We start from the raw sequence: 22,874 nt of genomic DNA on the forward strand, positions 1-22,874 counted from the left end.
CACTGTTTCAATCCTTGGAGTTGTTTGCCATTTTTGCAAACGATTCCCTTATCGATTCCAGTCGCCCCGAATGACGTCACCACGTTGCGGAGCATCATTTACCTGGCAGGAAACACGGCGCGAAAGCGGCTCAAACGCTCAAAAGTTTGATTATACTTTACAAGAACGGATGACAACAGGGCAACTTGCAATACTTGCAATTGAGTAGTTACATTACAGTTAAAACTATCTTGTTACTTGTCGATGGGGGGGGAATGCATGGTTGTTTCATCCATTTTTTTCTTCATATGCAACAATCAGCTGATTTTAGTTTATGTGGAGAAAGAAGGGGGATAACGGTGGAGCAGTCTTTAGCTTTTGAGGAGTGGAGACATGAAAATCACTTTTATTTTCATTATTGAAAAGCATCTGCACAGACAACCTACTAGCACAAAGCTAGACAAGAACCCAGAGCAATGTTCAACCTGACCCCACCCCAGCAGAAGAGCCTGATCTTCATCAGGTAACAAAGGCAGTGAGTGTTGAGGAGTCAGGTTTGCAGCATCGCAGTTTCCATTACTACCTGTGCATGCTTCTACAGCAGAATCATAGTGGCGGTAACTGGTTTTCAGCTTGTTAGTGCTGTCGGTTTTCTGTTCATATGCAGAAACTGAAATAAAAATTACATGTGTGTCCTGATCAGGAAAGAGATACATGTCGGTGTGTGGAACTGTAGACCAAGGTTTATATTGTTAACTGCAAATTATGTTCAAGTGACAAAGATTTTCTGCTCAATTTACAGAGTAATGGAAAAGTAATCTGATGATTTGTGAAACGAGTTACTTACTGCATTACTTTATAGAGTAATAATGATTAATGTGTACTTTTTTTTTCTTTGACGTAACAGCTCCAACACCACTGAAAAAGAGAGTTGTAAATAGCAGATACAGAGTCTGCATTTATTTAGAGTCACTGATCTACAGTATGTGACTTTAACTGTTTTGGGGGTGTTTTGCTGCAAAAAAGCAGGTGCATGATATGGCAGAAAACAAAGGTACGTGACTGGACCAACAGAACCAGCTGAAGCTCAAACAAGAAGACAAGAGGAGCTCTAAAGGAAAACTTGACATTATACTCATTGCTGATATGAAAATATTGATTCAGGCTGCTTTAGAATCCATGCAGGTTACAGAGAAACCTCACAAGTACTTAAAATGACTCAAGGGTTCCCCATGCAACAAAGCTGCATAATGGAGATATCTTTATGAAGGAAGAAAACAATGGTGCTGTCATCCTTTTTTAATGTCTGTCTTTCTTCCTGCAGCCCTATCTCGCTCTCTCTTTCCAGCTCTGTCATTCTTGCTTCTTCTAATTCTGCTCCGACAGCAGCCTCCCCCCAACTGTGTTGATAACAACCTCTGCAAATAACCCTGCAGAAAAACACATTGTCCTTGATCCAATATTGCAACATCCTGTCGGCTCAAAGGCATTAGTTCATTTCTGGGAGACTTGGTTACTAAAAAAGAAATGGAGATTACAGGATGTTTTAACAATCCGTTGACACGTTTCACACCAACCTTGGATTTCTCTTAACTCGGAGGTGGAACCTCACACTTCATCAGAGTGTAAGGTTGAGACACTGAACATGCTGGTGAAGCTTCCACCAGTTTATTTTTCAACGAGAGGGGGAACACACTCTCGCCTCTCTTTGGTTGAAAAGTGGCTTTTTTTCTTTCTTTCTTTTTTTTTAAACTTGGCTGCTGAAGTGTTTGTAAAAAGCAATGTTTAAAGTCAGTGCAATCAGAGGGAGAAGATGAAGTTAGTAGCACTAAATCTGCGAAAATTAACAGTGATTTTCAGAGACACGTTTGCGGCGGAGGGGAACGGACCGCTGCGACAGTGATTATGAGATATATGTTGCTAAAATTTTAAATCATGATGTAAAACATACTGTGCGTCTCAATATCAGATGTCGCACATAGTTTGCTAATTGTTCCATTACTAATGTACTGTAAATTAGCGAGCCAATGAGCTGAGATGACATTTAAATACACTGATAACGACTTACATCACTGTCACAAATGCTCAGTTGGGCTCTACAGTTGGCTCTGCAGCACTGCTCAGTTAATCTATTTCGTAGCGTTCTTCTTCTCTCACTTTTCTCCACATGCTGTCTTTTTAGTCATTTGATATCTTTTTTTTTTAATTTGTTTTATCAGTTTACAAAGCAATAGTGCCTTAGCTGCAGGCCTGAGCAGGAGAAGCTCCTCGCTATGTCAACAGTGCAGCTGTTCTCTGAACTGTGACATCTCTTTTTTCCTAGGCAGTCTCCCCTCTGCTTTTTCATTTTTCACCTGTATTTATAAGGTGAAAGTTGGCTGGGCCTGTTTTCTTTTTTTTTTTTCAGTGCCACCTGCACTCATATTATAGTTACTCCCCTGATAGCTACCCTGTAAAATCAGCCTTCAAATGTTACAGCAGTTCAGCGGTAAGAACTGAATTTAATGTTTATCCAGGGCATTTCTGCAACGACTTCATTCACTTTACTCGCCGGTCTTTTTGGAAGTAGATAATGTCCGTTGATAATAATCATTACAAATGTTGATAAACCTCCAATTAAACGTAATCTTTTAATAGTCATCGTGTTATCTGCCCTCTCTGTGTTTTACCCCTGTTGACCGCTGTGCAATTAGACACATACACAGTGATTTAATAATAACGAGAGTCGTTTATTCTGAGAGGGTCCTGAAATATTCTGTTGGTTTTGTTGGCACTTTTTTTTTGTCACATCTAAAGTTTCACACAGTTAAGAGTCTGTGAGAGATTTTCTGTATCCTTACTTGACAAGTGTAAAAGACTTAGCACATACAGAAGAGGGAGACAAACATTTTCATCCTTGACAGGTAAGAAGCGTCAAAATCACTCAGATGAAGGCATCACCGAGACACAGATTTGTATAACTGATTTTTTATTTAAGAGAGGATGGGAGAGAAAAGGACATGAATGGTGTAGCAGGACTTTTGGTGTTCAGTCCCATGATTGCGCTGCCCACATATAAAACACTTTCAAACCAGCAATATACTTGATATTGTCTGCGTTTTACTGCAAGTGCCTGAGATCTCTCCAGAGATGCAGAGAGTTTATTACATGTTGCTGACAGGTGGCGTGTGAGTCCAAGCGCTCCCGTTTTCCATCACCACCTGACACCTATCTGTGAAGATGTCTTATAGTTCTCTGGGGGAAAGATGCATAAAACTTCACAGCAAAGCAGTGCAGAGGTTTAAATTTTGAGGAGAATAAAAAGTGATGATGCACAAACAGAAAACGTCCATAAAATGCTGCATGCTTCGGAAGGAGAACAAGATATCAGTGGTAGAGGATGCAGTGATGGCACTGCAATTACAATGTGTCACTTCTGTTTGACAATAAATAAATGACTATCTAGCCGGCGCTTTCATCCGTTTTTAGGTAGGCATCAATCTTTTTCAGTTACAAAATAAAAGCTGATCAAATGCAAAGTTTCCAATCAAAACCAAATTGAAAATGCTAAGGTATTTTAAATATGGTGTCTTGTAGAAGACTGTATATTTTACAGTCCACATAAAAAAGGTTTGTTTGCAACCATTCTTCACACTTAAAAACATACTATAGTGATGTGACTGTCATGCCCTATTAAAAATAAAATACCCCAAGCACATCTCCCCACACTCAGCTAAGCTCCACTCAAATTCCCTTGCTCAATATATATATATATATATATATATATATATATATATATATATATATATATATATATATATATATAGATTGCAAATTAGCACAAGTTTTAAGCTGAAACCTGATTAAGAGGCATTTCCCAGTTATGAAAGATTAAATGACTAAAATCATGTGAAAATATCAACAGATCAAAGGGAGAGCTTTAGTTTGATGGTAGCTAAAACTGTCAGCTGTGGATGAGCCAATGGAGAAGGAAGAATGTGAAACTCTTGCCAAAAAAAAAAAAAACTCCAGCAAAAAGACATTTCTCAAAGGGTAAGTATCAAATCATTTCAGAAGTCAGAAGCTTTAGGTCTAAACATCATGGTCAAAGGAAAAGAAAATAACTGTAAAATTTGTTGAAGGAAAATAATGCAGGCTCAGTCTTACAAATGTCAATAAATGGTGGTGTAATATTTTGCAAACAGCGACAGCTCCAGTGGTTCCTCTAACTTTTCTCTGGTGAAACCAGAACCATGGTTTCTTTCATCCCCTGTCATTCTTTGTTGTAGCAGACATTATGCCAGCTTATTATACTGCAGTGTTGTCAACCTCCATGTCAAAACAAGAGATTTTTCTATTGTTACCGTGCTTATGTGACGATCGCATGTTTGTTGTGTTGTGACTGAATAAACTGATGAAAGGTACAGAAAATAAATATTTTTCCAGTCGACCACTATTCCCCTAATCCTGGCTGCACACTGCAGATCCACCATGATGCAAACAGCCTGACACCCTCCATGTCGACTTACAGTGAAGCTGTACTAACTCGTGACCCCTCGTGACTGGTCATGGCTGTGCTTTGAATATGAGTTACTTCTGCCTAATAAGAAGCAAAGCTCTAGCCATTAAACCCTTGGTGCTAAAAGCTCATGTAAGTATGCTGTTTTTGTCACCATGACGATAACAGTACCAACATATTAACATGTTGATGTTGAAGCAGGTAATTTAGCAAGTTTGTTTTAGGACTAGCATACTGAATATCACTGAACAGCTGCAATAAAAGCACAGCTGGGGTTGATGGAGATCTCATAGTTTTAAGGAACTTTAAAAGTATTTAAAAGAAGCATTTTTAGTGGTTAATCATCTAAAATTAATAAAGTTAATATTGCCAGCACGTGTTACATGTAAGTAGCTGTGAGTGATAAAGTGTCACAGACATCGATGCAACCAGACCTCTTCTTGTAACCAGATGATTTGTCTTCTTCTGCCATTAGAAAGAATGCGGGCATGAGGCACTGCCGCACTGGCATCACGCTTAGGGCCCCGTGTCCATCTTTTTTATACAGTCTATGGCAGGGTGTCATTTAGGTTCTGGGGCTACACACAGCACAGTTTCTTTAAGTCTATAGAAGTCCATTCTGAAAATATTCACCTGAGCCATAGGCCTGATTAAAGAAATAGAAAAGAGCCAAAATCATAAGCCCAAATGAAAGACACTTCTCAACCCACTCCCTAAGAATAAATACACACAAGACACTATTTCTTTTTGAATTATTTTTTCTCATTTAACTTGAGGATCCATTTTTAGGAAAAATGATGAGCAGTGGAAATGAAAATTTTCACAGTGGAAAGGCACAAAAAAGACTTAATAACTACTAACTGGAGTGCAATTTTCAAACTTTGGAGAGCTATTTAGTTTGGTAAACTGGACACTTTGCATGCTGTGCTGCATGTTTAAACCCCGTGGTTTATCTCATAGACTTTATCTTCAATTCAATTTTATTTATACAGCGCAAAATCACAACAACAGTCACCTCAAGGCCCTTAATATTGTAAGGTAGACCATACAATAATACATACAGAGAAAAACCAAACAATCATATGACCCCCTATGAGCAGCACTTTGGCGACAGTGGGAAGGAAAAACTCCCTTTTAACAGGAAGAAACTTCCAGCAGAACCAGGCTCAGGGAGGGGCGGGGCCATCTGCCGCGACCGGATGGGGAGAGAGAAAGAAGACAGGATAAAAGATATTCTGTGGAAGAGAGACAGAGATTAATAACACGTATGATTCAATGCAGAGAAGCACAGATCTTCTAGGATGCATTAATAAAGATTTCATGGGAATTTTAGAGTGACACAAAAAAGCCACAGAGTCAGACAATGTCGTCCATAAATAAATGCATACTTTTAAAAAACTATTTGTAACCCAATAAGATCCACTCAGACTGGGGGAATGGTGCCTAAATGCATGCTGTATTCTTTTGATTAGATTTATTTACTTATTTATGTTTGTGTATTTTTCCCTTCATCATTACTAAACCAAGCCTGTCAGCTGTCTTGTTTGTCTGGTGAACATTATAAATAAATCATACACCACATGAATCACTGCATCCCCCACCACTACCAGCGAGCCCTTACACTCCTGTTAAAAATATTCACTTTTAGGTAATTGGTTTAGTCAGCTGGGGACACTCTCACTATTAATATAATAAAAGAAGCAGGTTTTAACCACTAGGAGATAAGATAAGCTTTTTTTGGCAGCACTTTCATAAAAACAAAGTATTCATTTTTAACCAAACGCACCATTTAAGCCACGAGTTCTTGAGCTGCAGACGACTGAATCTAACCATCAAATGAACAGTCGCAGAGGCCCAGAGCAGATATTAACCAGTGCATCACATCTCTACGTGCTTACGTGCTGATGCAACCGTTTTCCTAATCTGCTTACAGTGTCAAAAAGCAGCCGTGATTGTGGAGATATTTACAAGGACGCATCTCTGTGCAGTCGAGCTGCTTAGAGATTTTTGTCACTTGAACTCTCTGCATCACCCCGGCATACTATTAAGCAGTGAATTCCCTTAAGAGATCAATATCAATTTAGACACCACTCCTCATGAGTTATTAGTTACGAAAGCCCCCGATGCCTCTTTTTGCTAATCACAGGCTTTTGGCCTTGAGTGGGCCTGTGGTTGGATTCTGTATATGGTAAATGTAATTAGCATATATAGTAATAGTGTGCTCCCAATAGAGGGTTGTAACTTTGATTGAATATGAGGTCTTGAGATGGTGCTGCGCTGTTTCTATAAGCTCAACTTCCACGAGACATGTGGAAATCTCTACAAACTGACATCTTCGTATGAATATGCATTGATCCAAAGGCAAGCAATGAGATTTTAAGACCTGGAAGCTTTCTGATTTACATATGCTGTCAATTTTCAGTCAGAGTTGTATTGACCATTCTCATTTATCAATCATATTAGCCCATGTGCTGAAAATGCAACTTCTACACTATCATCTAGGGTTTGATTTAAACTTTTCAAGTAACTTTTTAATGTAATGGGGCGATCGTGGCTCAAGAGTTGGGAGTTCGCCTTGTAATCGGAAGGTTGCCGGTTCGAGCCCCGGCTTGGACAGTCTCGGTCGTTGTGTCCTTGGGCAAGACACTTCACCCGTTGCCTACTGGTGGTGGTCAGAGGGCCCGGTGGCGCCAGTGTCCGGCAGCCTCGCCTCTGTCAGTGCGCCCCAGGGTGGCTGTGGCTACAATGTAGCTTGCCATCACTCACGCACACATTGTGTGAATGTGTGCGTGAATGGGTGGATGACTGGATATGTAAAGCGCTTTGGGGTCCTTAGGGACTAGTAAAGCGCTATATAAATACAGGCCATTTACCATTTAATTGTTACATTTCTGCCTTTGTAAACAGTCTCCGATGGAAAGTCTTGGCGTGAACACTCATCCCAAAGCATGAGCTGTTGTCATATGACACCAGGCTCAGTTATGTGGTGACTCAGCTGCTGGCTGTCCACTCCCTCGTTTTGTACCTGCCACTGCATTAACAAACCCATGACTGAATCAGTGGATATCCTTGAATGCACATGCTGCCTTCACTGTGACTCCCCGCCGCTGCACGGTACAGTGTGATTTTTATGTCTTCGTCCAGTTTGACATCTCATCCTTTTCTTTTCTCCCTCTTCAGCGATAAAACGGCCTCAGCCCTTCATCGTACTGTCGACTGTGTTTTGCTGTCTATCTGTCAAGGAGACAACTCCCTCCCTGAGACACTGTCATTGGTAATTATGGCCCGAGATAAACTCTGCTGGAACAGCTGGAGCCAGCCTCCAACATACACCACCAAGGTCAAGCTCTGAAGGTAACGCAACAGAAATGGGCCACTTGAGGACTGTAAAGTTGAGCGTTCATGTGCCGGGATTTTTTTTGTTCCCCAATAGGTTTTTAATTTTACTTCATGGCATTCTTTATGACGCAACCTTTGATGAACGCTACTTTTTATTGTCAAATTTCCCGCTCATCTGTCCCTCAACATCTCTATTAGCTGTGTTGTAAGAGTTTTATGAAGCTTCAGGTGAACAACTGTAATCAGTTTGATGGAGGATATTTGGCTCAGAAGTCAGCCAGAGACTGTGCTTTACAATGCTGGAGCTGCACAGCAGAGTTGGGAGCTGTAACTCCTGCCTATGGCTGACAGATAAAGTGAGCAGGCAGTAAATAATAGGGAGCACCAGAAGACCTTGGAGGTGGCCCCTGAACTAATTTAACATCTCCTCCTCTGAATTTGAATTAGACTCTAATCCACGACTGCTTTTTCAAATCGCAAAAATATGCTCCCATCGCTGCTGTACTTCAAGTCAGAGACAGAACGCGTGGGTCAGTGGTCACTGCGGTGCTGCACAATAAGAATAAAGCGAGGAATAAGATACTCCATCACCGATTTTGATTCATTGGAAGGACTCTTGGTAGTATTAAATATTTATAGGATGAGGCTTTCTTTCAATAACTACAAAAACGTCTCTGTCATCAGTCTTTGTCATTTGTCGAGTGCTCACTTTCACTTTAGAGGAACGAGAAACTTGGGCATACAGATTTCTATCTGAAATCAGTAGGAGAAAAGTAGAAATCAATAACAGGATTCGTTTCCGGCAACATTTGGAAAGAAAGAGTGAGTCGCAGCAGCCAGACATCTAGCAGAAGCAGAGACGGAAACAAAGTACAGAAATAATCTGTCTCCTTCTGTTTATGTGTTTCTGTCCCCTTCATTTCAGCATGCTCACTAAACAGAATATGACCGTTCCCCCTGAGATACGTATCGAACGAAACTCGCTATTCATTTAATTTCCCGGGAATTTGATGCAACCAGCACGCCAGGAGAAAATCATGCCTTCTTTTACTCCCGTGTTTCCAGTGCAGGCACTATATTTCAAACATTTCATGTATTTCATTGACAGAAATCAGAATGCAAACTAATTTACTTTGAAAAGACAAATTGTTAGAAAAGGAGGCAGTTTGGCATCACAACATTTATAGCTCCACCAAATCTCTACTGCTGAGAGCTCTGAACTATGAGGAATTTAAGCAGTCCACAAAGTTGTCATGAGTGAAACTTGGGATGTAAGGTGCTTCCTGTCATGAAGGTAAAAAGTTAGAGCATTTCGCCTTCTGCTGTTTTAATTGCAGCAGTTTGTGGAAGCAGAAAGCTAAATTGCTGGAATAGCCTTTTAAGGTTTTAAATTACCATTAACTGTTATGAACATCTTTACACTGCGTATCATGTTGCACAGTTGATATCTTCAGTGTATCATTGTCTGAAATTATCTCTGCACCCAGTTCCTTTGCGGCTGCTCCAGATTTAATAGAAAAAGCCAGCCTTTTCAGATTCACCTTGTAATTGCACGGCAAGAACAGATGCTATCTTTTGTTTTCACTTCATGTCAGAATTGAAATGAGAGTAAATGTTCAAATTATCCCCGAACATGTAGAAATAATCTGAGGCAACAATTCATCTAAACATTAAGACACTGTAAAATCTGCTGGAATAAAACACGTTACAGCGCTGTGTGCCGATCCTTTGTCTTCCTTTTTTCGTATATGTATTTCTTTAGCTTTGAGGTGCACGAGTAAAACGCCGGTGCTGCTGTGATGAGCAGTGTGACCTTTGATGCCTGACACGAAAGACAGTGACATGTAATGGGGCTGCGCTGGTGTTATTATGGCAAAGAAAGCATTTCTGAGCGTTTCAGATGGCCCGTGGGGAGACGGAGAGAGGACAGTTGATGTTAGTATCCCAAGCCACCTGCTGCCTGATGTGCTGCAAGGAGTCCAGCGAATCCCTCCTCTAATGAAATTTGACATACTGGTCATGACAGGTGCCATGACAGCACTCTGCCAAGATACAGTGGAAGGGGAGGAGAACATGAATTCTTATAAGTTACCACACCTGTGCATCGATGCTCCAGCGTTCCAAGGTGAGCGAGCGCGTGTGATGGAAGTGCTGGTGATTTCTAAACCGACAGGTGATACATCATTCAGCGGCGGGTCCGTAGAGGTATACTCTCAGCAGAATAATGACAGGTGTGATGACAGTCGCACATCTGAATAATCGTGTGGCATTAATGTATGAGTGTTGAATGGACCTTGACCTAATGTAGTTTATACCTTGTAGATTGAGGTTAAAATTGTGCTCTAGACACCAGAGAGCTGTCTGTTTTGAATGTGTGTGTGTGTGTGTGTGTGTGTGTGTGTGTGTGTGTGTGTGTGTGTGTGTGTGTGTGTGTGTGTGTGTGTGTGTGTGTGTGTGTGTGTGTGTGTGTGCGCAGCTGTATGAGTGTGTGGAAACATTTGAATGATGACCCTGCTTTAGCATGTTTTCAATTGTGCCATCAACTCGACCCCAATACCCACGGTGCAGTCTGTGTTAGTAAATCTTTTGTCTGTGCTCTTATTTCAGTCGCCAGTGTATACCGTACCTTACTCAATGTCATGGAAGCGATTATTGGCAGTTTTGTCATTTTTAAATTTGGTCTGATAATTATAAACAACTGTTAGATTTGTATTGTTTATTGTCATTTATGCTTAGAAATATTTAACCACATATGCTTAGAGGTGTATAATCGATTGTGTAGTGATAGGATGTGTGATCCCTAATAGTCTGCAAAGGCTTTGTGTGCATTCCAGAGTGTTCTGGCATTCACACCTACATCCTGGGAGCATGGGAGAGGTCGTACCTTGTCTTATTGTTTTATGGTAGGATAAACGTAGCTATGTCAGTTTTAGGCTAAGAGCCTGTTGTTTAGATGGACCGCTAGACTCCTGGCACCAGCTTTGGGGAGTCTTCACAGGGTCACATCTTGACCCCACACACACACACGCACACGCACATACTTACACAACGCACAGGCAAGGTACTCTTTGTTTGTATGTAGACGTCATATGTTAATGAACCTATGTATATTCATGTAACCTCAATAAAAGAACAATGTTACGGGGGAGCGGACGAGAGCAACTGGGGTCAAGCGAAGGGACGGCGTTTGTCCAGTTCTCTCCCGTGCACGAGAAACATAAAGAACTACTCGTGTCTTGCTTTGCTGTGTAATTAAATTGTCCTTAACGTTCCAGCGAATAGGTTTATGCTACAAACCTATCAACAACACTAAATAAATATATTTTCTAATGAAAAAAAAATCTCAAAGTAACCGCATGTAGACACAGTTTGACGTTCAAACCCAGCATCAGAATGGGAAAGTGCTTTCAAATGTGGCTTTGTTGTTGGTGCAGTTTTTATTTTGAAAAAACTGCTGATAATGTTTCAACAAGCAGCAAAAGTGAAAACGTGTGGTGATCTCAGATGTCAGAGGAGAATGGTCAGAGAATCAGCTCCACAGTGACTCAAATAACCAGCTGTTACGATCAAGCTATGAAGAAGAGCATTTATGAAAACACAGCATGTTGAACCTTGAAGCAGATGGGCTACAACACCAAAAGAGCACACCAGGTGCTGAGTTTGTCAGCTAAGTACAGGAAACTGAGGCTACAGCCTCACCAGAATCGCTCAAAAGAAGATGAGAAGACTATTGCCTGGTCTGACGAGTCTTGATTTTTGATGAAACAAGGTGAAAGCATGCATCTGCCTTGCCATGCCATGTCACAAATCTCAAACCGAATCCTTGAACATGACAGTGAGTACTGAAAGGGTATCCACAGTTGCCAGATCTCAATAGAGCAACTTTGTGGTGGTGATATGATGCTACCATGCCAGTATGTTGACAGTGCATCAAAGCATTAAGGTAGTTCTGAAGGTAAAAAGTAATCCAACCTGGTAACTTTACAGCTAATAATGTGTTCAGTGAGTGCATATGAATATTAATCACTTCCTAAACTCCATGAACAGCAACTACAAATACAGTTCATTTATTCATCCATGTAGGAATTTTGCAGTTAGGACTCCTAACTGACCTGAAACATGCCTTTATAGCTATCAAATATTCTACCAGCTGTTGAGGACACGAATGGCGATCAATGGTGGCTAATTGAAGTAGTCGGTTGAGACCACGAACAGAACCATCTGTTGTTTAGTATGGTGACTACAGAAAGATGAAGAAGTGACTTTTATACAGAATGGAAACACACTGACAACTTACTTTGAGTTATCACAGTGAAAGAGCCCGACAATTTTTAACCCACCACATTACATTTATGCACGTCCTGTGAGCCAAGAATTGCACAAGCCCTGAAAACTCTTACATCACACACAGCAAATGACCAACCTTAAATCTCTTGTTCCTCTCTACACAGTTTTTGTAATATATACATGAGCTCAACAGCTGCTCAGCATACACTGCAGCGCCCTGAGATTCAGCAGTGAGAATGACAGTTTCAACATGCCAGTATTAAAAAGGTACTCGGTTTAAACAGTAATGTATTCACAGTATCCGCTGAATAGTAGTGACAGCCTTCAGTAACATCAGATCTACACACGAGACAGGAGGAAATGTGAATCTGGGCCAACTCTGGAAATTAATTCTGGATGTAACACTGTCTAATGCCACAATATTTAGTTCCCAGATAAGACATGCACTTTAATGACTCATGCAGTGTATTATCTGAAGTTAATCCAAGAATAATTTAACTTTTTTAAACTTTTCTTTTTGGGCAACATTATCCTAGCAATTCTCAAAGATCTCAAAGTTTTTTCCTATTTTGTTATCGTTTTAACATGAAAAATTTATACTTTTCTTTTTTTTTAACTTTCAGTTCAGCATTCCAAATTCTAACCTCAAATTTCTTTCATTGTTAATGTGGAATGATTTTTATTCATAATCTCTCATGCATGCTTAATAATGTTGCAAGTGTTTTATCCTCCTCGCTGCATTTGATTTGAACCTCTGCCGAAGGGCGCTGAGTACTTTTAGAGCCGACTGCTGTTGTCCTGTGGTGTGATTACGTGCCACAAGAATGAGTTTAGAGACTAATCCTGGAAAAACATGAGGCAATTCTGCCGACTCTCTTAACACAGTCACCAACAATACTAGATTTTCAGCTGTAGACGCATCAGAGTTGGAGGTGATGCATTCTTTAAATGGGACCTTTCTTGTTTTCTTTTTTTTTTTGTATTTTCTTTTATAAGTCGAGCTTGTAGTTTATTTTGAAGCTTTTGTACGTTAAAAGAAACTACCCCTGTATGCTTCAGAAAGCCTTTTTTTATTGGTGTAATCGTGTATCTGTTTTGCCTCGAAGATTCTTGAATTGTTTGATTACATTATGTCGTTAAATAAAAGCTTTTTAAAAAGGGCTTTAAAAGCCTAAACACTACATTCACATCAGCTAATCGAGTTTGATTTCCCTCTTTCACTTTTTAACTGTCCTCTCCAGAAATCTGAAACATTTGCAGCTTTGACACATTTTCATTGCAAGGTTAACTTATGCACGCATGAACGCACACATGTACATTTATCTCAATTAATAGCGAGCTCGCAGCAAACTCAGCATATTTTCTTTCACTGATGTGATTAGTGGCATGCAATACTAGCAAGTTAATTTGTGAATCTAGTACACGCAGAAGATCAGTGGCACCCCGGCTAACGTCTGTCTCTTAATATGCATTCCACCGGAGAAATGCTGAAAACTAAAACCCCTCTTCCTCCATTTTAACACCGTTTTCAATCCAGCTGCAAAAATTGCTTCATACATAATACATCAACTTTTGGTTATTTATTCATTACAACGGTTAGCATCGTTACAAATACATACTTTTTATGCAGTCCTCAGCCTCCAGTTCCTTTTTCTCTGCCTCTTCGCTGTGGCACAGGCTGACTTGGAGAACTCTTTTTTTTTTTCCCCCCCTGTTAGATCTTGATTTATCTTTTTCAGTTTATGGATCACGCACTTCTTCCGATGAATGATGTATAGTGTTTTATCTTCCTGGAAAAGGAGTAATAACCATGTTAATAACATCTAAAATTCTGATAAACACAGGAAAAGTGGCAAGCATACAGTCAAATTGAAACTGGCATGGCTCTAGGCCTGGCACTGTTTGTCTGGCAGTTGGTCGATCCCCCACTCTGATTCATGCTGAAATGTCTTAACAACTGCTGCGCAAGACTGAATACTGTAAAAGCTTTAAGCTGCAGCCTTTTCCTCTAGTATCACCGCTGGTCAAAAATTTGAAAATCGTGATGGACTGGCACAATATTTGGTTCCACAAAACCTTTTAGTAATCCTCCTACCTGATCTCTTGGCTAATGCTTCTGTTTTTAGCAAAAATGTCTTAAAAACTATGGCTGCTGGATGGAAACCTATGAAAAGTAGCACACACATTGTTGACTGACTTTTGATCTAATGATCTAATGCCCTTCTCAGGTCAAGTTTTTTGTTATTCCTTCAAAACTAATGATATTCTAATCTGTTTAGCCATGATTAGCAAATGTTTGCATGCTAACGTGCTAAAACTGTGAACATAAGCATTATGCCTGCTAAACATCAGCATCTTGCTTTGCCTGCATTGTCATTGGAAACATGCTGATGTTAACATTTAGTTAATACAGCCTCACTGTGCTGCTGTATACGCTGGTGCAATGTTAAAAAAACACTGATCCATCCTTCCAACCATCCATTTTCTTCCATTTATCCAATTCATGGTCGTGAGGTGGGGGCTGGAGCCTATCCCAGCTGTCACAGGGTGAGAAGCAGGGTACACTCTTAACAGGTCACCAGTCTACTACAAGGCTGAAACGGTGATCCATGCATGATAAATTAAGATCTGGTACATTTCAGGAAACTCAGTTAAAATAACTGAGTCAGAGCGTGGAATTCATTATTCTGAGCCCTCTGTCTGGAATTTTTTTTTTATTTGCTTTGAGTGCGTATATCAATTTGTTCGCTCAAGCTTGAGTGTTAAAAATGAATTATGATGATAAAGCTTTAACTTAACAGATACGTCAAGGAATCTCTGTATGTGTGTGTCTTTTCTCTTAGTCATCCCATCCCTTCAGATTTGAAGGCTGCATTTTGGGGAACAGAGTAAGTAAGTGGTGCATGGAGTTTGAAGTTCTTCTAATGGGCGACAGTCTCATTTTTCTCACTCCTGACTAGATTTTTTTGCTTGGTTATGCGCAAAGTTACACTTTTAATGAGTAAACAAACTGCAGAGAACCAGACAAACAAACATCATCAAGTTCAGAACCTTGTGAAACGTGTTGCATTGGGCGGTTTCTGTACAGCAAGTCTTCCCACCTCCTTGTGCTTTAATCATCTCCTGTCTAGACTTCTGCAACCGGCTCTGAACGAGCCTCAGAGCCTCTCAACCATCCTGCTGCCGTTTCACAAATTCAAAACCACAGTGTCAAACAAAAGTCTTAAGGGTCTTGTGTTTTCTTTTTACCATCCTTCTTATTGCCTCTGTGCAAACTGTGCTGGCTCCACACAGAAGGAAGGACACTCTGACTCCTGCCAGTGCTGCAGTCACACTCGCCGCTAAATCATACCCTCTCTCACAAATCTCTCTGCCCTCTATGCTGCTCTAATATGCATTTATCAAAACCACAACAAAACAAATATATACCTTCCCTGTTGGCTGCTCTTATTTTCCTAGACCCTTTCTCGCAGGCATATTGTCAGGGCACAAGGCATGCTGGGTTATCAAATTGAAGCTGATGCTTTTAAATTTGCTGAGGATATGAGCATTAGTACTGATGTACTTCAAATAAAGGTGATAAAGTAATTGTCACCCACACAAATCTGGAGGTATTTTTATAATTTCCTGCAAGTCAGGACTTCACTGATGTTGTTGATCATTAATGGCGCAGTTGACGCTTGAAGGTGACCCTGTGCGAGCTCAAACTGGGGAACATGTCTCTTTAATAACTGTCAAGGCTCTTTCAAATAGGAAACACAGCTCCAAGTCCATCACTTTGTGTTTGTATTTACCCTCTTTGACTGCCAGGCAGAGTAAATATTTTATTTTGACAATTTTCTAATTCTCCTTTCCACAATAGCAAGCTGCTATTGCAGCGAAATTTTGCTGCTACAAGCAATTATGGCTAAAGGGGCTCCACAAGCTGGGCTTAGTGAACTATTGTTAGAAGCATCAATCCCTTCAAGAATATGAGATTTAATGCATGAGAGGTGAGACTTTTCATTCCACTCTACTGCAATGAAACTTTGTCCAGTGTATTTGTCTGGGACTAAGGTATTGTGTTTGCTGTCATGACAATTTATTCCTGCCCAGCCTCATTTAAATTGTTCCGAAGATAGCGTGCCTAACCGCACAATGCTGTATTTAATTTTGTCCTATATTTGGGCCACTATTTTTTCATGAATACATGCATTTATTACAAACAATGTTGGAATTGTGTCCCTTATTTTATATTTAACTATTGCCGTGTTCAAAAAAGTGAAAATGTCTACAAATGAGAGAAAAAATAACCAAAAGGTTCCATGTTGAAGACTACTTAGAGAGGTCATCTGTTTGCCCTTTGGAGGATAGTATCTGCAAAGGATAATAACTATGTCTGCTCAACAGCAGCTAGTGTGGGTGCAGTTACATGGAAAGTAGCACAGAGTTTTAATCCAGAGAGTTAGGACTAAACAGTACTGTGCAAACTCGTTCTCTTTTCTTCATATACATATATAGATATATTTTTCAGCCACTTAACACTGACTTATAGATCATTCAAGCATAAAAAAGCACCTAAGTCAAAGCATGAACCAGTGTTGTGTCTACACATAACACACAATTTAGGAAATACTTCATTTTAAATTCTGCCTTTTGGTATTTTTTTTACTAGCAGCCTGTCACAAAGGCATAGTTTGTTCATGTGTCTTTAGTTTAATCCATAAAACACCCCCAACATAGTGCAGCTTCAAAGGCATAAAATAGTATTTTTGCACCAACAAGGTGATTCTCAAAAAGCTACGGTATTAAGATAAGATAAGATAAGATAAGATAACCTTTATTAGTCCCACACGTGGGAAATTTGTTTTGTCACAGCAGGAAGTGGACAGTGCAAAAGTTATGAGGCAAAAATTAGAATACAATAAGAATAAATACAGTACACAACTGTACAGAATAGAATAAAATAAAATACTATATACAGTAGAATAAAATAAAATAAATATACAATAAGATAAAAATAGAATACAAATACAAATACTATATACAACTGAGTAAAAATACAACGATGACAGAAAAGATTATTGCACTTAGTATTATTGCATATGTATGGATGTGTGTGCTTGATCAGTTAAAGTCTTTGTTGTGGAGTCTGACAGCAGTGGGGAGGAAAGACCTGCGAAATCTCTCCGTCCCACACCGTGGGTGCCGCAGTCTCCCACTGAAGGAGCTGCTCAGTGCTGTCACAGTCTGCTGCATGGGGTGGGAGATGTTGTCCATCAGGGATGACAGCTTAGCCGCCGTTCTCCTGTCACTCACCACCTCCACTGGGTCCAGAGGGCATCCTAGAACAGAGCTGGCCCTTCGGATCACCCTGTTCAGTCTCTTCCTGTCCCCAGCAGAGATGCTGCCGCCCCAGCAGACCACGCCATAAAAGATAGCAGAAGCCACAACAGAGTCATAGAATTTCTTCAGGAGTGGGCCCTCCACTCCAAACGACCTGAGTCTCCGCAGCAGGTACAGCCTGCTCTGCCCTTTCCTGTAGAGGGCGTCTGAGTTATGAGTCCAGTCCAGTCTATTGTTCAGATGAACACCAAGGTACCTGTAGCTGTCCACAGCCTCAATGTCCATACCTTGGATGTTCAGTGGTTGCAGTGGAGAATGCTTGTGCCTGCGGAAGTCTACCACCAGTACCTTGGTTTTACTGGCGTTGATCTGGAGGTAGTTCAGCTGGCACCAGTCCACAAAGTCTTGGGTCAGACCTCTGTACTCCTTGTCGTCCCCATCAGTGATGAGGCCGACTATTGCAGAGTCATCAGAGAACTTCTGCAGGAAGCACTGGGTGGAATTGTGGGAGAAGTCTGCAGTGTAGATGGTGAAGAGGAACGGAGCCAGAACCGTTCCCTGTGGGGCCCCCGTACTGCAGACGACCCTGTCCGACACACAGCCCTGAGTCCTCACATACTGTGGTCGGTCGGTGAGGTAGTCCAGGATCCAGGTAGTGAGGTGATGGTCCACTCCAGAGTTCACCAGCTTGTCCTTTAGAACCGAGGGAAGAATAGTGTTGAAGGCACTGGAGAAATCAAAGAACATGATTCTCACAGTGCTTCCAGCGGTCTCCAGGTGAGGTATTAGCCAAAAACTTGGCATATCTCAGTATAGTGAGCAGTGGGTACTTAAAATATTTGAGGAAACAGGAGACGTGGAAAAGAAGTAACAAGCATAAAAAGCTATCTATAGGAGACAAACGATATGAAAGTCACGTCCTTAAGAAATATAAGAAAATCCAGCAAAGACCTGATATAGGACCTGAGAGATGCAGCTGGCTCTTGAGTTGATCCTTCTATTGTTTGCTGAAGAAATACTCTCAGTTGAACTGTGTCTGTCAAGAAGCCACTCTTTAGGAAGGGAAAGGGGGAGAAAAGGCTGAGGTATGTAAGATTTTACAAAAACTGGACTGAAAATCTTTTGGAGTGATGAATCCCAGTTTGAAATGTGGGGTTCAAACTGTAGTCAATATGCACAGAGATGGTCAGGACAGCCCGCAATGACCATCTATAGCCATCTCTATCATGGTATAGAAGTCAGCCAACATCCAAAGAAGAGCTTTAAATGTCCTTCAAGAAGCCTGGAAGACTATTCCTGAGGAGCACTTAAAGGAATTACAAGAAAGTTGCCTATGAGAGTTCAGGCTGTGTAACAAATAAAAATGCTCGTGCCAAATATTGACATTAGATTTACAATAAACTCTGTTTTTATCTAAATATTTCCATGTGCGTTTGCACTTGTTTTAATGAACTACAGCATCTATTTCCCTTTTTTTCTGAAATGTGGGGTTGCTCAAGACTTTTGCAGAGCATCACATTGAATATTTACACACAAAACAGTAAAAAGGACACACAGGCACAGATGTGCTGTTCAAAAGTTGGGTTTTATTTTACCTCACAATATCCCCAAAATTGCATTCACTATAAATAGGAATATAATTACGTTATTTCAAGAAATGAAATTTGAAAGTGGAAAGCGGGCCTGTAAAAGAGGTCAACAAAAAGAGAGTGCTATTTAAAAAAGTGATAAACCAACTTAACAGAATGAGTGAGAACTCAACCATAATCTACCAGAACAAACTGTTATAAATACAAAGAAGAAAAATCACAATAAATGAACTCACCACAAGGTATCCCAGCAGGTGGTTCAGTCTATATTTTTAGACCTTTGTGGTTAAGCCTCGCTCCACCTTCAGCCTACTCAGCCTCCTCTTTTGTCTAACTGAAAAGGACTGGATGAGCAGACAGGTAACTACAAAGCTAGGAAAAAGTTAGAAAAAACTTTTATAAATCAGTGGTAAAACAATCTAAACCAAATGTGCCCACCATAGTTTAAATCACAGTTTAAATTCATGAAATGTGTTCAAAACAAATGAGCTAGGTTAATTCAACCAAAGCAGTCTAGCTGTATACCAATTCCAATTACTCCAGTGAAAGCAACTAAATTAAGTTAAATGTGGTAGCGATGTGGAACTGTGGAAAACTGTGGAACCTTAAACCCGTATGTCTGATTGATGAGTTGGGTGTAGAGTGGGTGTGTATTACCAAATTGTTATTTCGGGTGGTTGGTTGTGGATATGGCTATCACAGTAATATAGTAATATAGCTGAAATGATAGGAGTATAAAAAAGAATAAATTACTATCATCTCCTGGGATCCCACTGAAACATGCCGGCAGGGTTTCATCCTAACCTTTTTGTTTAAAATTTAAAAGTGCCTTCAAATGCCAGTTCAGTAGTTTTCTTTTTTTCACATTTTGCCTGGCCATTGAAGCCTCAAATGGTAATATGACATTGTACCTTACATGTGGCCACAGACTTTGACTGTGTCTAACATTAGTCGTGCTTTTTATGCTCTGTGCTGATTAGAGTTAAGGTTACAGTTCTCGCCATCGAATCTACCTACAAGTATTAACATTTCTTTTTAAATTACAGGAAGAAACCCCTGAATTCAGGACAAATCTGAGTTTAGAGAGACAAAAGAGAGATTAGGAGGTCACACATGCCACAGCTCAGTGTTTTGAAATATTTCAGGGTTTAATTTTATTTTATTTTACTCCTAAATATTTTTAGTTGATCCAGATCAGTCAAAAAGTGTTCAAGGAAAATCTGGCAAATTAGTATGTTTTTAAATATTGTATATTAAGAGACATATACTCACCCCCTTCTTTAATAACCAGGTTGAATTTGATTTTGCCTTCAGAATTTTCTGATGATACTTCATGGCAAGACATTCCTCAGAGATTATCGTCCATACTAACATGATGGCAACAATGAGTGATGAGTGAATGAAATGAGTGACTATGGAGGCTGTTTGCGTACAGTGACCTCACTGTCATGTTTAGGAAACCAGTTTGAGATTTCAGCTGTGTGACACGGCACGTAAGCCTGCTGGAAACAGTCACCAGAGGATGGGTTCACTGTCATAAAAGGACGGACATGGTGAACCATTACTCAGGTAGACTGGGGGTGTTTAAAGGTTTAAAGGTGGATCAGTGCTTCTGACCAAAACATCTGAATGTTTCTGCTGAAGTCAAGACTCGTCAGACCAGGAAACATTTTTCCAATCTTCTGTTCTCCAGTTTCAGTAATCCCATGTCAATTGTAGTTTAATTTGCTTGTTTTGCGAGAGTGAGCTTCTTCTTCTGTTGCCCAAGGTTCAGGTTATTGTTGCCTCCCTATCGGGCTGAAGGAGCCTGACCATTCTCTGATATCTGGCATCACAAAGGCATTTTTGAGCAGAGAACTGTCACTCACTAGATATTTTCTCTTTTTTATGTCATTCTCTCTAAACCCTTGAGATGGTTCTGTGGGAAAATTCCAGCAGATTAGCAGTTTCTGAAATATTCAAACCAGCCCATCTGGCACCAACAATCATGCCACGTTCAAAGTCACTTAAATCATCTTTCTTCACCACCGTGCTCAGTTTGAACTTCAGCAGGTTGTTTGGACCATGTCTTCATGGTCACTTCTACCATGTGTTTGGCTGATTACAAACCAGCATTAATGACCAGCTGAAAAGGTGTACCTAATAAAGTAACCGTGTGTGTGTGTGTCCCATGCATTTTATAAGTGCTTGCATGTACATGTGCATTTCAAAGGCAGCTTCACAAAGACAAATGAAATGTTACTCTGTGATGTCTCCTTCATATTGCTTCGACTAAGTAATAAAGCCCAATTGTCATTTAATGACTCCTGTATAGTAATCTGCTCATTGTGCAACTTCAGGCTTGCAAACAAATGCCTTGCCAGTATTAAACAATATTCTCTCGTTGCATTCTCACATATATTACAGGAAGAACTCTGTGACACAAATTGATATTAGACTCAAATTAGACTCACCAAAGCTACGACACAGCATGAAAAGGATGTTTTCCATTCCTTAATCTGCATTGTTTGTGACTATTAAGGTCATGCATATTTATAAGAGCCCCGAAGTAATGAGAATGCCTGCATTTATCTTGTTACTGTCATACAATGGTTGCCAGTCTCTGTGCAAAGAAGCATCCATGTGGCATTCCATTTCAGCTCAAACCCTGCGAAGGAGCTGACCCCTAAAATGAGACCGCTGCTCATAAGGTGTGATTACTGAGATGAGGTGAAGAATAGATGGACAGAGATTTCTTGGCATATTAGTATTTGATGTGAAATAAGCAACCAATAGGCAGAAGTTTATAACAGAGCATGAATAATTTCAAAGCGTAGTGAATGATAGAGCATGTAGGTCTCACGGGAAGTGCTGTTCTCGTATCATTGTTTATCTCTAGATTGTCAAGGGACCAGTTTACTCCTCCTCTTGAAGTGATTGATTAAGGAATGCCTTTGACAGTTTGATGGGAGCTTGAGTGATGGGCATGCCCGAACTGTATCCTGCCTGTCACGGTGAAATGAATTGTCCATCCCATCAAAGATCACCTTTGATCTCGCTGGTGGAGATCATGGAAGACCACAAGGAGGGGGCTCAGGTGAAAAAAAGCACCAGATAATGTTTCAGTTCATGTTAAAAAAACCACTCTCACACACACACACTCACACACTCCTTGTTGGCAGTTAATCTCTTTCCTCTGTGGAACTGGTCAAGGTTTTTTACTAGAAATTTTCACTTGATATATTTTTGTGGGCACTTTTGCATGATCTTGCGAGACTAACAATCAATCCGCTTTGCTGTCACAAGTAAACAAGGCTGTGCAGATGTGTCAAATTTTGAATCAATCAGGAGAGAGCTTGGTTTCTGTAACTTTCGAGTTCAGTGCAAATGTGTAATCAAAAAAAGATTTAGAAGTTTAAGTGTTTAAGTTTCCTGGCCGACTTAAACATGATTATCAAAAAGACAAATATGTGCTGTTGTTTTGTGTTCCCCCCCTCATTGCAGCCTCTTGCATGACTGTTTGCTAATAACAAACACAGGGAGTACCGTAAGCCCGGATGGTTCCCTTAATGTGTAAACACGGTGGTGTTTGGAAGGCCTATGGATATGGCCCCGCTTAAAAGAGAAGCAGCAAAGCATCCAGGTGGTGCAAAAGGAGAACACTCAGCAACTCCTCCAGGGATTTGGGTTCAGTTTCATGGGTCTACAACAATAAGTGGGCGGGCTGATACGGAGCAGATCTTGGTCACTGCTAGCATCTCTCACTCCTGCTGGGTGGTTTCACTCTCCCTGAGAGAGTGTCTGCTCTGGCAATTCAGGAGCATTGTTAACACAAGCACTGAGGAGGGAGTGTGCCAACTTGCTGTCTAGGAGAAAAA

The sequence above is a fragment of the Rhamphochromis longiceps genome, linkage group LG13 (assembly GCF_057381845.1).
Source record: "Rhamphochromis longiceps isolate RC_006_pf linkage group LG13, R_longiceps_female_GT1.1, whole genome shotgun sequence".
NCBI lineage: Eukaryota > Metazoa > Chordata > Actinopteri > Cichliformes > Cichlidae > Rhamphochromis > Rhamphochromis longiceps.